The sequence below is a fragment of the Ranitomeya imitator genome, chromosome 2, assembly GCF_032444005.1.
Source record: "Ranitomeya imitator isolate aRanImi1 chromosome 2, aRanImi1.pri, whole genome shotgun sequence".
Taxonomy (NCBI): Eukaryota; Metazoa; Chordata; class Amphibia; order Anura; family Dendrobatidae; genus Ranitomeya; species Ranitomeya imitator.
In genome coordinates this window covers 470,165,557-470,178,779 of record NC_091283.1, presented here as the reverse complement: position 1 = coordinate 470,178,779, position 13,223 = coordinate 470,165,557, and the positions used below count along the sequence as shown (strand labels likewise).

Below are 13,223 nucleotides of genomic sequence, written 5' to 3'. Positions count from 1 at the left end.
GAGGTGTAGTGTACACGAGGACGCGCAGAGTGCGACGTCTCTCAGTTGCTGGTTCGAAGCGTGGCACGGGATCGCGCTCGGTCTCACCACTCGACCGGTCACTCCCCAGACCCAAGGAGACCACAGACTAACCAATAACGGCTGAAACACTAGCAAGTGTGACACATACATAGTATGTGATCTCCACTTACCGTGTTTGGAGGGTGATCAGTCCTCGAGGTCAGCCACTACGGGTGTCGTCCACGGACGTCCAGGCATGGGTCCAGGGGGTCTCGGATCGTGGGCCACGCCCCACGTTGGGCGCCAAATTGTCGGGGTCGTCACGACAATACCCTTCATCCACCAGTCATTCCAAATCAGATTTAAAGCAGTGGTACCGGAGTGAAGAATGAGTCAGACAAAAGCTGGTTCAAACTCAGTGTCTGCTTATGCTTCCACACGTAGTGGCAACCTCACAGCAACTGAACTCTTTATTTCATATACACAACATTATATGGTCCATTGGGGGAAGGTGTGCAGAGGGCAGGGTTAGGCGGGGTTTAAGCAATGTATCTAGTATTCAGTCCCTCTGGTTGGCCTGACATCATCTGATGAATCTTCCTTTGTCCACATCTTGTTAAGTTTCGATTTCCAGAGAAATGATACTTTAGCTTCAGAAATGAAAGTAGATTCTTGGCAAGAACAAAAATTAGGGCAAAGGTAAATACTGGCAGCCATCTTAAATACAGTTAAATTTGCATTGGCAAGTATGAAGGGAAAAACTTATTGTTTCACAGCATAAGAATATATAAAAGTACAAAAGTGTATAAAGACATATATTTTTACCTTGACAATGGTGGATGACGTAAGGCGCGGTGAATAACGAGGACACAATGGGTGCAGTCTCTTTACATTTACTGAAGGCTTCAGCATCCACAGTCCAGAGTGCCGGATCACAGAGTAGGCAGGGTCCGGCCGGTCTGATGGCAATTCCAGAGACCCCTTATCCAGGTGGAAATCAGTAGCCTTCCTTCTAGCCCTCGTGCGTTGTAGTACCCCCCTGCTGAGCAACTCGGTAAGGTCCTCACAACTTTTGTGGATGTTATATCTTTCTCTCTCTCTGTCCCCCAGATGGATAGGACAAACCCGTATGACGGTGATGGCCTGAGGCTATTCTATAGGGACCCTAGAGACGCCCCTCCTCCACAATTGCCACTGTGTCTGTTTAGGTGGGACAGCCAACTTGGAATTGACTGCCCTGCCGGTCTCTGAAGTAAAGCGTAGAGTCTATTACTCCCTCGGTGTTCCGGCCACCGGCCCGCGCTCCTGAAGGAGGCAGCCTCTCTTAGGACAGGACTCCTTCTTGTTTTTGTTCTCCTTTTGCTGTGACTTCGTGGCTCACTCCCTACAACACAATTCTCTTCGTGTCCTTTCTTAGGATGCTGCCGCATGGGTTGCAGGCGCAGCTCCGTGTCTTTCTGTCTTACTGAGCCTCTGATGTTCTTCCTTTCCCCTCTGTCTGCCTGACAGGTATTCCCTGGGCCAAGCCCAGTCTGCTTCTCTCTCCCTCTCCTTCTGACTAACTTCCTAACCAACCCACCAGTTTTACACTGTGTGAGGAGTGGCCTAGTAGATAGAACCCTTAGCTCCCCCTGGTGGACTGGAGTGTGAAGTGTGCTGTGTGTTTTGTGATATCTGGCAGGGTGAACTCCTTTGGTGCCATCAGACGTAACATCACTCCCCCTGGTGGAGGAACGACATTACTGCAATGACCAGGACTCTGGGGCGCTGCATATAGAATGGACTCAGGAGCATAATCCGCTCCATACCTGGTGAGTGAAAGCTGTACAATGTCTGATTGTTGCTGTTTCGCCATTTTGTTGCCACTGTCAATCTCTATCTATCTGTCAATCGGGATTTAAATGGTTTGAAACTATAAGAGCGTCGATTTGTGGGGTACGGTCGGGTTTCCATGTTGGCCATAAATTAATTTTAATCAACATTTTAATCAATCGATCTGTGAATTACAATAAGGTCCACAATTTGATGTGTTTAAAAAAATGCTCCTGTGCGGAGATGATCTTATACTGTACTATATGTGCCCTTGCTGTGTACTGTGTAACTGCCGTGTCTCACTGTGCATGGACATGGTCTGATCATACCACAGCTCCTGGTCAGAGGAGGATGCAAAATAGAATATACAGAGATTACAGCAGGGGATCAGAGCTGATTCTTTCTATGAGGTAAAAACAGGCAGAGAAATGTTTTACCTTAGGCTGGAGACACACACAATATATAAAAAAATCGGTCCGTTTTACACAGACGAGAATCGCAGAAATGTTCCCTAAACAGTGATCCGTATGTCATCCATGTGCATTGCGAGGATGCAATTTTCTCGCATGTAAGCATCCGTGTAACATCCGTATGGCATCTTTATAGCGAGAATTTCTTGCCGGCTTGCAAAATGGACATATAATGGATCCATGGGCTCAAATATTCGTGAAAACATATATACAGTCTACATATATATATCATATATATGTCAGTGAGACATATATATATACTAGATGGTGGCCTGATTCTAACGCATCGGGTATTCTAGAATATGCATGTCCACGTAGTATATTGCCCAATCACGTAGTATATTGCCCAGTCACATTCACATAGTATATTGCACAGCCATGTAGTATATTGCCCAGTCACGTAGTATATTGCCCAGTCACGTAGTATATTGCCCAGTCACATAGTATATAGCCCAGTTACGTAGTATATTGCCCAGTAACATAGTATATTGCCCAGCGACGTAGTATATTGCCCAGTCACATTCACATAGTATATTGCACAGCCATGTAGTATATTGCCCAGTCACGTAGTATATTGTGTGCAAAACTGTAAAGCGCTGCGGAATATGTTAGCGCTATATAAAAATAAAGATTATTATTATTATTATTATATTGCCCAGTCACATAGTATATAGCCCAGTTACGTAGTATATTGCCCAGTAACATAGTATATTGCCCAGCGACGGAGTATATTGCCCAGCGACGTAGTATACAGCACAGAACCACGTAGTATATTGCCCAGTCACATAGTATATTGCCCAGCCACGTAGTATATTGCCCAGTCACGTAGTATATTGCCCAGTCACGTAGTATATTGCCCAGTCACGTAGTATATTGCCCAGTCACGTAGTATATTGCCCAGTCACGTAGTATATTGCCCAGCGACATAGTATATTGCCCAGCGACGTACTATATTGCCCAGTCACGTAGTATATTGGCCAGTCACGTAGTATGTTGCCCAGACACATAGGTATATAACACTGCCCACGCAGTATTTAGCAGTGTGTGCACCATATTTCTGTTAAAAAAAATAATTAAAATAAAAAATAGTTATATACTCACCCCTGGGATCAAGCGAGGCTGTGTGATGTGGCCGCCATCTACCGTTCCCAGGATGCATTGCGAAATTACCCAGAGTCTCGCGAGACTGCTAAGTCTTCTGGGTAAATTCGCAATGCGTCTCTGGGAACGGAAGATGGTGGCCGGCGCGAGCCCATCGTCCGACGACGGAGGGTGAGAATAGCACGTTTTTTGATTATTTTTAACATTACATCTTTTTACTATTGATGCTGCGTAGGCAGCATCAATAGTAAAAACTTGGTCACACAGGATTAATAGCAGCGGTTACGGAGTGCGTTACCAGCGGCATAACGCGGTCCGTTACCGCTGGCATTAACCCTGTGTGAGCGGTGACCGGAGGGGAGTATGGAGCGGGCGCTGACTGCGGGGAGTATGGAGCGGGGAGTATGGAGCGGGCGCCGGGGACACTGACTGCGGGGAGTATGGAGCAGCCATTTTCTTCCGGTCTGTGCCCGTCGCTGACCAATCAGCGACTTGGATTTCCAGGACAGACAGAGGCCGCGACCAATGAATATCTGTGACAGACAGACAGAAAGACAGACAGAAAGACAGACAGACAGAAGTGACCCTTAGACAATTATATAGTAGATTTCATACAAAGCTAGATAGCAGAATAGCCGGCAATTCATTTGTCGGCTTTTGTTAAATCATTACAGTGTGTGTATCAAATTTTGGAGCTGTAGGTGTTAAATTAAATAATTAAATTACGTAAAAAACTTGCTTGGGCAATTTTCTCCGGCAGAGAGGAAAAGCCAGAGGGCAGATATTAATAGCCCAGAGAGGAACCATGGTTATTGGTCCGCCCTGGCTAAAAACATCTGCCCCCAGCCACCCCAGAAAAGGCACATCTGTAAGATGCGCCTATTCTGGCACTTAGCCTCTCTCTTCCCATTGCCCTGTAGAGGTGGCATATGAGGTAATAAGGGGTTAATGTCACCTTGCTATTGTAAGGTGACATTAGGCCCGGTTAATAATGGAGAGGTGTCAATAAGACACCTATCTAATATTAATCCACCAGTATGAAAGGATTAAAAAAAAGCACACACATGCAGAATAAAGTCTTTTAATGAAATAATTAAACACACAGGTTTTCCATCTTTATTGCACTCTCGATCCAAGTGAAGCCCTCATTCTTCTGTAAAAAATTGTAAAATAAAAAAGCAACAATATCCCATACCTGTCCGCCGTACAGTCAAGTCCCACGCTGCAATCCATCTCAATGGGTTAAATAGTTTACAACCGGGAGCAGTGCTAATGCTACCGCCCTGACTGTAAACCACTGTGTAATGAATGAGAAGCTGCCTGCGCAGCCTCCCAGCCTGACCGGGCATGAACTCATTAGCGTGGGAAAGTTTCTGATCATTTTCCCATGCTAGCAAGCTCACCGCGTCAGGCGGGGAGTCAGCGCAGCCTCAGTGACTCAGTGACTACCGCTGACGTCCCTGAGCATGCGCAAACTCCCCGCCTGACCCGCGGTGAACTGACAGTGTGGGAAGAAAAACATGAAAAAAAATTAAGGCTCTTGGAAGAAGGGGAAGAAAAAGCAAAAGTACACAAATGAAAAATACCTGCTCTCTTAAAAGGGTTATTACCTTTCATCAAAAGTTAATCCCCAGCAATCATAACAATAAACAAACCGTGCTGTACTAACTCTACCCATTTAATGAACGGGAACAATCCCTGTAAGGGCTTAAATTGGGCTAGCGTAGGGATCTCAGGTATTTTATCATGGGTCAAATTGTAATGACAAGATGACTGTTATAGAGTTAGTAGTGATGAGCGAACGTGCTCGGATAATATGTTATCTGATCATGCTCGGCTGCTAACCGAGTGTTTTCTGCATGCTCAAAAAATATGTTCGAGTCCCCGCGGATGCATGTCTCGCGGTTGCTTGACAGCCTCAACACATGCAGCAATTACCTGTTTGTTAGGCATTCTTTGCATGTGTTGCAGCTGTCTAACAGCCGTGGGACATGCAGCTGCGGAGACTCGAACATATTTTTCAAGCACACCGAAGACACTTAGTGAGCGCAAGAGCATGGTTGGATAACAACCAAACCGAGCACGTTTGCTCATTACCGTTAATTTGTGATTGGCGCAGGAGAAAGAGCTTCTTTCAAAAGTCAGGAAGAGATAAGTGGCACTTCTGTAATTTCCATTGATCTGTATCATTTTTCTAATCTCCTTGTCTCACATCACTGGTTTATACATGAAACAAAAATAAAACACCTTTTTTTAAATAGACACTAGGTGGCGCTGTGCACTTAAATGTTTTTAGTGAAGGGCTATAATAGTGCATGTCAATAATCATCAATAATACATCTGGCTTTGTGCCAATACCCCTTACCTTATATACCTTCATGCTATGTAGGTTATTTGCTAGGTGCCCATGCTCACTCCTTATGGTCTCTGTTATATTCGAAGACTTATATGCAAATAGTCAACTCCTTACAAAAATAGCCATCTCCTTACAAAAATCAATATATAAATTGACACTAAGGGCTCTTTCAAGCATCCATTTTTTTGCATATGAGTGGTATCCATGTAATTCAACTTCTGCCTAGTATAGTCTATGTGGCTGTCCTCAAGTTCAATTTTTGGTCGATGCAAAATTGCAGAGACAGATATTGATTGAGAGTTAAAACAAAATCAGCCAAGCAAGTGAATTCTTATGGGTCAGTGAAAAAAAATCAGGATGCCAACACAGTGCTGTCCATTTGACAGACTGCTAGATAGGAGACGGTAGAGACTTTTTTTATGTTTCTAATCCTAGAAAAAATGATGAAACTCGGACCAATCTCATGAAAGTAATGAAAGTCTGATGAAACTTAGAACAAAATTACTGATGAAACTAGGACCGTATTTCTCATACAGAAAAAATAAATAGCCCTCAATGTGTTGACAAATTCCCTTCAAAACTGGTACCTTTTTAAGGTACAGGCGCCTTGGGTGCCACACTAGGGCGTGCAGGTGTATCTTCACGTTCTTGGGCCCCAATGCAAAATCTGTAAGTGGTTCCCAACTATCCTACATCAAAGATAGTACTGATCTTCTCATTCGGAACAAAGCGACCTCTTGGGTCCCCTCAGACTCCAAGGCAAGGGGCAAGGGACAACTGCAATTCGTATAAGTACTCTCTCTAAAAATTCTGCCCCACAGTAGAGATTCTTGCCACAGTCCATGCATGGCTCCTTCCTCGAAGATGCTCCCCAAAGGAGCACATTCCACATTTCTAGACCATGTTTGTGACATGCAGAAGTAGTGCTAACTGCTATCGCTTCAAAAGCATCCAGCAACTAAAGGGGTTAACACAGCCACAGGAGACAGGGAGTGGTTAGCAGAGCCCCAGGGGGATTGTGCGAAACTTGCTTACTAATTACTGTTCTGGCAGCAACTGAAGGGATTAGTGGTGTGTGTCTGTGATTTGTCTCACAAATGTTCAGGCAAGCGAACTATAGGGACACAGGATTCCATTACAGAGTGGGGCTGAGCTATCCTCTGTACTGCTAGTTGAGAAAGTCTATCAGGAGCAGGAAGATAAGTACTCGAAGAAATTGTGTCACAGGGATAATCTCCCTCAGCAAACCCTCCCCCCTCCTCCATTACACTGTGCTCGATGTAATGCTGTGCACTGCTGTGCATTTGTAAAGAGTCTTGATCTGTGCTGAACTGTGCTATCAAAAGAGACTGTTAGTCTAAATGTGCCTCTAAGAAGCAGCTATACTGTTTATGAAGCCTGTGCTTAGGAGGCTTGAATTATACTAAATGTGCTGTGGCATTAAACTACACTGTTCATCTGTTCCTGAGGACTCTATCAATTTTATCTGTGTGAGCAAGTGGATCCTGGGGAAGCTGCAGTACATGGTCGCTGACATGATTCAGGCCGGGGGGAGTTTCATGTTATTCTCTCCCCAATCTGGTCATGCTGGGGTTAACCTCTGCCTAGTTTTGGCTTCGGTGGGGCTATTTCTGTTTGCTGTGCCTGCAGACCTGTGTAAGTGATAGTTCATGCTTCCAGGCTAGAGTAGTTGACTCCTTGATACCGTGTTTGGCACCTGCCCATGTACTCTGTTCCTATGACTTCCCTTTCCTGTTCACTACCTGTTCTTGAACCCCCTGGTATGTGACCCGGCTTGGCTTCTGACCTGTTTTACTGTCTCTTGTCTCGGTTATATCTGCTCCTGCCTGGCTCTGACTTCTGGCTTGTATTTGACCACGTGTATTGCTGTGACCTCTGGTACCTCTTGTCCTGACAGTTTCTGACTCGGCTCGTCTGACCATTCTTTTGCCACTTGGTGATGCTTGTGCTGCTGCTCAGTGGTGTTACGCTCTTTTTCCCTCACCAGCATCCCCTAGTGGAGGTTGCGCTATACTGCACTGCATTGCAGTTGCCCTGAGTAACAGTTCCCCTAGAGTTCCAAAGAATTCATTATGACCTGTCCCGCCCCTATCTGAACGTAGCGCCATAGACGTAACATGTTCCCATGTAGTGCTACTCATTCATGCTGTGTGGGGGATTTTTTTGTGTAGTAAATCAACTGTGCTTAATATTTAAAGCAAAATGAATGTGATTTCATGAAAACTTCTGCCCACTTTGCATTTAAAACTCTGTGGAACTGTGCATTTTTGAGTGTGCTTTTTTCTTTATAGGCTTATTATATGGGCAGCCTGAAAAAAAATGCAAAAAACACAATTGCACTTTTAACCCCTTTGCCCCAAATCCTGTTTTCATCATTCTGACCAGGCCAATTTCTTTAGTTCCGGCCAGTGTCTCTTTATAAGGTAATTACTCTGGAAAGCTTCAACGGATCCCAGTGATTTTGAGATTGTTTCTTTCATGACATATTGTAATTCATGTTAGTGGTAAGTTTAGGACGATATTTTTTTCATTTATTTTTGAAAATATCGGAAATTTTATGAAAATTTTAAAAATGTGGCAACTTTTACACTTTTTATTTTTATGTCCTTAAACCAGAAAATAGTCCCTACTTTACACCTGCATCATTTCTAAAACATTTTTTTTTGTTACTAAGTTAGAAGGGTTTAAAGCTCATCATCAATTTCTCATTTTTCCAACAAAATTTACAAAACCATTTTTTATGGACCACATCACATTTGAAGTGACTTTGGGAGACCTATATGACAGAAAGTACCAAAAAATTACACCGTTCTAAAAACTGCACCCCTCAATGTGCTCAACACCACAATCAAGAAGCTTATTAACCCTTTAGGTGCTTCACAGGAATTAAAGCAAGGTGGAAGGAAAAAAATAAAATGTTTCTTTTTTTCCACAAAAATGTTACATTAGCCCCCAGTTTTTTTTTCCACAGAGGTAACATGAGAAAATGCACCGCAGCATTTGTAGTGCAATTTCTACTGAGTACACCGATACCCAATATGTGGCTGAAAACCACTGTTTTGGCGCACAGCAGGGCTCGAAGCACCATTTGACTTTTTGAGTGTAAAACTGTCATGAATCGAAAGTCGATAGCGGATGCCATGTCACATTTGCAGAGCCCCTGATGTGCCTAAACAATGCAACCCCTACAAGTGACCCCAATTTGGAAACTAGACGCCTAAATGAATTTATTTAGGAGAAAATGGACCTCAATATTTGTTGCACAATTTCTCCTGAGTAGGTCGATAACCCATGTGTGGTGGGAAACTACTGTTTGGACACACTGCCGAGTTCCAAAAGGAAGGAGTGATGTTTTGGAGTGCAGACGTTAATGTAATGGTTGGTGGGCGCCATGTCTCATTTGGAGAGCCCCCAATGTGAGTAAACAGTGAAAAAAAAACACAAGTCACCCCATTTGGAAACTAGACTCATTAAGGAATTTATCTAGATGTGTGGTGAGCACCTTGAACTCCCAGGTGATTTACAGAAATTTCTACAATGTTGAACTGTGTGAATGAAAAAATTTGATTTTTTTTTCCCCACAAAAATGTTGCTTTAGCCCCAATTATTAGAGCCGCGATTGTTATTTTAAATCAACCCTTTTAGCGCCAATTGGCGCTGAACAATAGTTACTGACCAATCGGCCCCAAAAGGGTTAATAAGTGTAAATGTAGAATGTAAGCCCGCAAGGGCAGGGTCCTCTTTCCTCTGTACCAGTCTGTCATTGTCAATTTGTTTCCTGTAGATGAGATTTGTATTTTATATGTAACCCGTCACATATCTAGCACCATAGAATCAATAAATATAAATAATAATATTAATAATAAACAGAGGTGGGGTCGAGATCACCCCATCCATTTTGACTGATGTGCTTGGTGCGACGTGCAGGGATGATCTGCTGTCAGAGACATCACACGGTGACTAGAACTAGCAGTGGCATGCGGCGGATGTAGTGAAGGGGTTAAGTGCAGAATCCCGGCATTTCTGTTTAAAAAAAAAAAACAAACATAAAAATGCTGCGTCAAGTCTGCACCAAAAAAGAATCAAAAAAAGGAGAAAACCGAAAAGAAAAAAAACTAAGCAAAAATGTAATAATCAGAACAAACTGTTATTGTGTATTTTGGTCCAGAAAGAAAGCAGCAGAAAAAAACCCCTAGTTCTTTCTCACATGGGTACAAGGCCCTATAGTTTTTAATTTGGCAGTTTTCCATTTGAGTGATGGGTTATGTCTCACTGACGCAGGTAGAGGGCAGTAGTGTAATGAAGAGTAATGTACATGTCTTATCATTGTGTGTTCACTTCCCAGTACTGTGAAATAAGATACTAAATGCATGACAAACTACTCAATAACAACTGTAATACAGGAAAATTGCTGGAAATAAGTGTGATGAGTCGGGATTTGGTGCATGATCAGATGCTTAGTGAAGAAAAGTTGCTTTGAAAAATCCATTTTCAAATACCTTATTAGTGAATTCTGAGTTATTTCAGGAGACTCCCTACACGTATGGACCAGGCATTAATTCAGCAAAGAACCTCTATCTCTGGAGTCCATGGCATGCCTGTCTATTAGCTACAGTCAGCTTACTGATTTCAATAGAAGCTAGAAAAGAAGATAATCCTTAAAGGGACACTGTCACCTGAATTTGGAGGGAACAATCTTCAGCCATAGGGGCGGGGTTTTCGGGTGTTTGATTCACCCTTTCCTTACCCTCTGGCTGCATGCTGGCCGCAATATTGGATTGAAGTTCATTCTCTGTCCTCCATAGTACACGCCTGCGCAAGGCAAGATTGCGGAGGACAGAGAATGAACTTCAATCCAATATTGCAGCCAGCATGCAGCCAGCGGGTAAGGAAAGTGTGAATCAAACACCCGAAAACCCGCCCCTATGGCTGAAAATTGTTCCCTCCAAATTCAGGTGACAGAGTCCCTTTAAATGGATCCACTTTTCCCCCACTTCTTGTAATACAATGCGTATACTTTATGCTGCAACATTAAATGTAACCACTAGATGGCTCTTTTGTAACAGGGATAAGGAGCAAGTTGTCTAAACTATGTGCTGCTAACAGGAAGTGAGTCAGTGTGTGGCTGATGCCCCATGAGAGGCAGAGAAGAGGCAGAGGTTAGGAGCAGTTCCTAATGAAGAGGCTTGACAAAAGGGGAGCCTCAGATGAGTCTGCAAATATTCTGCATCTGTAGAGAGACATGGTAATAGGTCGTTGTAGAAGGCTTCAACTAAACTTCTACAATATGAGATACCGCTATGAGATGAGAGCCTATAGTATGGGAGGACAGCAGGCTGCGGAGTGAGAGACAGTCATGATATGGACATTGTTATTTTGGGCTCGGTCACATGAGCATATAACATGGCCGATAATACATCGCATAGCGCTCGGACCAGTGTTATACTATGGGGCATCCCAGATCTGCTATTGTTTATTTTCTCATGCCAATTCAGCCTGACAGAACAATCGCAGAATGCTGCAAGTGCATCCGAGAATCGGGCCGCACATACCTATATAAGTTTATGGTGCATGTGAAACTTCGGACTGCATTCAGATGTGATCCGAGTGCTCTGTGATTACCGCGGATGCTGGCAATGGAAGAAATGGAGAAATTACTCTCATGCAAGAGGATCGGAGCACACTTAGATGACACTCGGCTCACGCTCGCAGCAGAGTTTCAGCCAAGTGTCTTTAGCATATTGCATCTGATGCTATACCCTAATGTGACCCTACCCTCTCCCAAGCACGGATAACATTAGCTACTCCTCCAAGGTGCTGTCCTTGGTTTCTAATAACAATAATTATAATTCTTGTCAGTCGCCACCACATTGTGTAAAGATTACTAATCCTCCATTCTCCAATTCTGTATGTGTCTCAGATATGTTCCCCTATGTGTCTGCTCCTAGCTCTAAACACGGTATTTGTTGCCTATGACAACCAATCACAGAGCAGCTACAATTTCACAAGTGCTATTAAAAAATTAAAGCTAAGTTCTGATTGGTTGTTATGAACAAGAAAGACAGTTTCTCTGTCCGACGCGCAGAGGCATAACTACAGAAGGTGCAGAGCTTGCAATCCTACCCGATCCCGGTAGCCTAGGGGGCCACAAAAGTCCCTTTAGCCTATATGACAAGACCAATACTATTAAAGACTGGCAATAATTAGGGGTTTCATTAGAGCTTTTTGCACATGCTGTTCAAGTTACGCCACTGCGATATTATATAATTCAGTAAAACAACTGTGAGTTCTCACTACATCCCTAAATTAATTCCTTAAGGGGTATATTTCCCAAATCAGCTATTTTTTTAGGATTATTACTTTTTCTGCCACTCAGGGGTCTGCGAATTCGACATGATGTTCAAAGTCTACTACAGTTAATCTTGAGAGCCAAATGGAGCGCCTACCTTTCCAAGTCCTACCATAGTAACATAGTAACATAGTTAGTAAGGCCGAAAAAAGACATTTGTCCATCCAGTTCAGCCTATATTCCATCATAATAAATTCCCAGATCTACGTCCCATGTGCCCAAACAGTTTTCAACCAAATATGGAGTACTGCCATGTTCAAAAGTACTTGTGTTACAAGTTATGAGCTCCATTTTCTCATATTAACTCTTTTGAAAGTGAAAATTTCGGGGCTACATTCAAAGTAATTGTGGAAAAACTGAAGTTTCCATTTTCATCCCCCTATGGTATAAAGATCTGTGTTGAACCTGTGGATTACAAAATACTCAATACAACCATAGATGAACTTTCTAAAACGGGATCACTTTTTCTAGTTCTTTGCTGTTCTGTTGTCTCAGGGATCTGCACGGCATCCACAATGTATTTTAGGCATATTTGTACTGCATAACTAATAGTTAATGCTCCAACCTTCTGAGCCCAGCTGTGCAGCCAAAGAGTAATTTCAAACCGTATATCGAGTATTCCTGCATATTCGAGAAATTATGTAATGACTTGTGACGTCTATTTTCTCCTGTTTCAAATCGTAAAAGTGAAAAATTTGAGACTAAAGCAATATTTTAGTGGGAGAAAATGTAATTTTTTTATTTTTTCATTCGACTTTGCGTTATTTCCTGTGAATCACCTGAAAGGCTAATTAATAAACTTCCTGAATATGCTTTTGAATATTTTGAGGGGTGCAGTTTCTAAATATGGTTTTGTTTGGAGCTTTACTGACATAAAACCACCTTCAAGTAACTTTAACCCCTTTACCTCCAAGTGTGGTTTGCACGTTAATGACCAGGCCATTTTTTACAATTCTGACCACTGTCCCTTTATGAGGTCATAACTCTGGAACGCTTCAACGGATCTTGGCGATTCTGACATTGTTTTCTCGTGACATATTGTACTTCATGATAGTGGTAAAATTTCTTTGATATTACCTGCGTTTATTTGTGAAAAAAAATGGAAATTTGGCGA

The 13,223-nt window shown here is 42.9% G+C and overlaps 1 protein-coding gene and 1 long non-coding RNA gene across 6 annotated transcripts in view; one reads left to right on the top strand and one right to left on the bottom strand.

The window, feature by feature from the left end:
• HNF4A (hepatocyte nuclear factor 4 alpha) overlaps positions 1-13,223 on the top strand; it is a 201,907-nt gene that overhangs the window by 45,232 nt on the left and 143,452 nt on the right. The gene's annotated exons all lie outside the window — the stretch shown is intronic.
• The window catches only part of LOC138664508 (uncharacterized), a 156,082-nt gene that overhangs the window by 100,815 nt on the left and 42,044 nt on the right, over positions 1-13,223 (bottom strand). For 2 of the 5 annotated variants that reach the window (XR_011318355.1, XR_011318357.1), the window contains exon 2: positions 11,313-11,390. The exons of the other annotated variants lie outside the window; for them this stretch is intronic. This is a non-coding gene — a long non-coding RNA (uncharacterized lncRNA). The remainder of the gene's footprint in view (positions 1-11,312; positions 11,391-13,223) is intronic. 5 annotated transcript variants of the gene reach the window in all.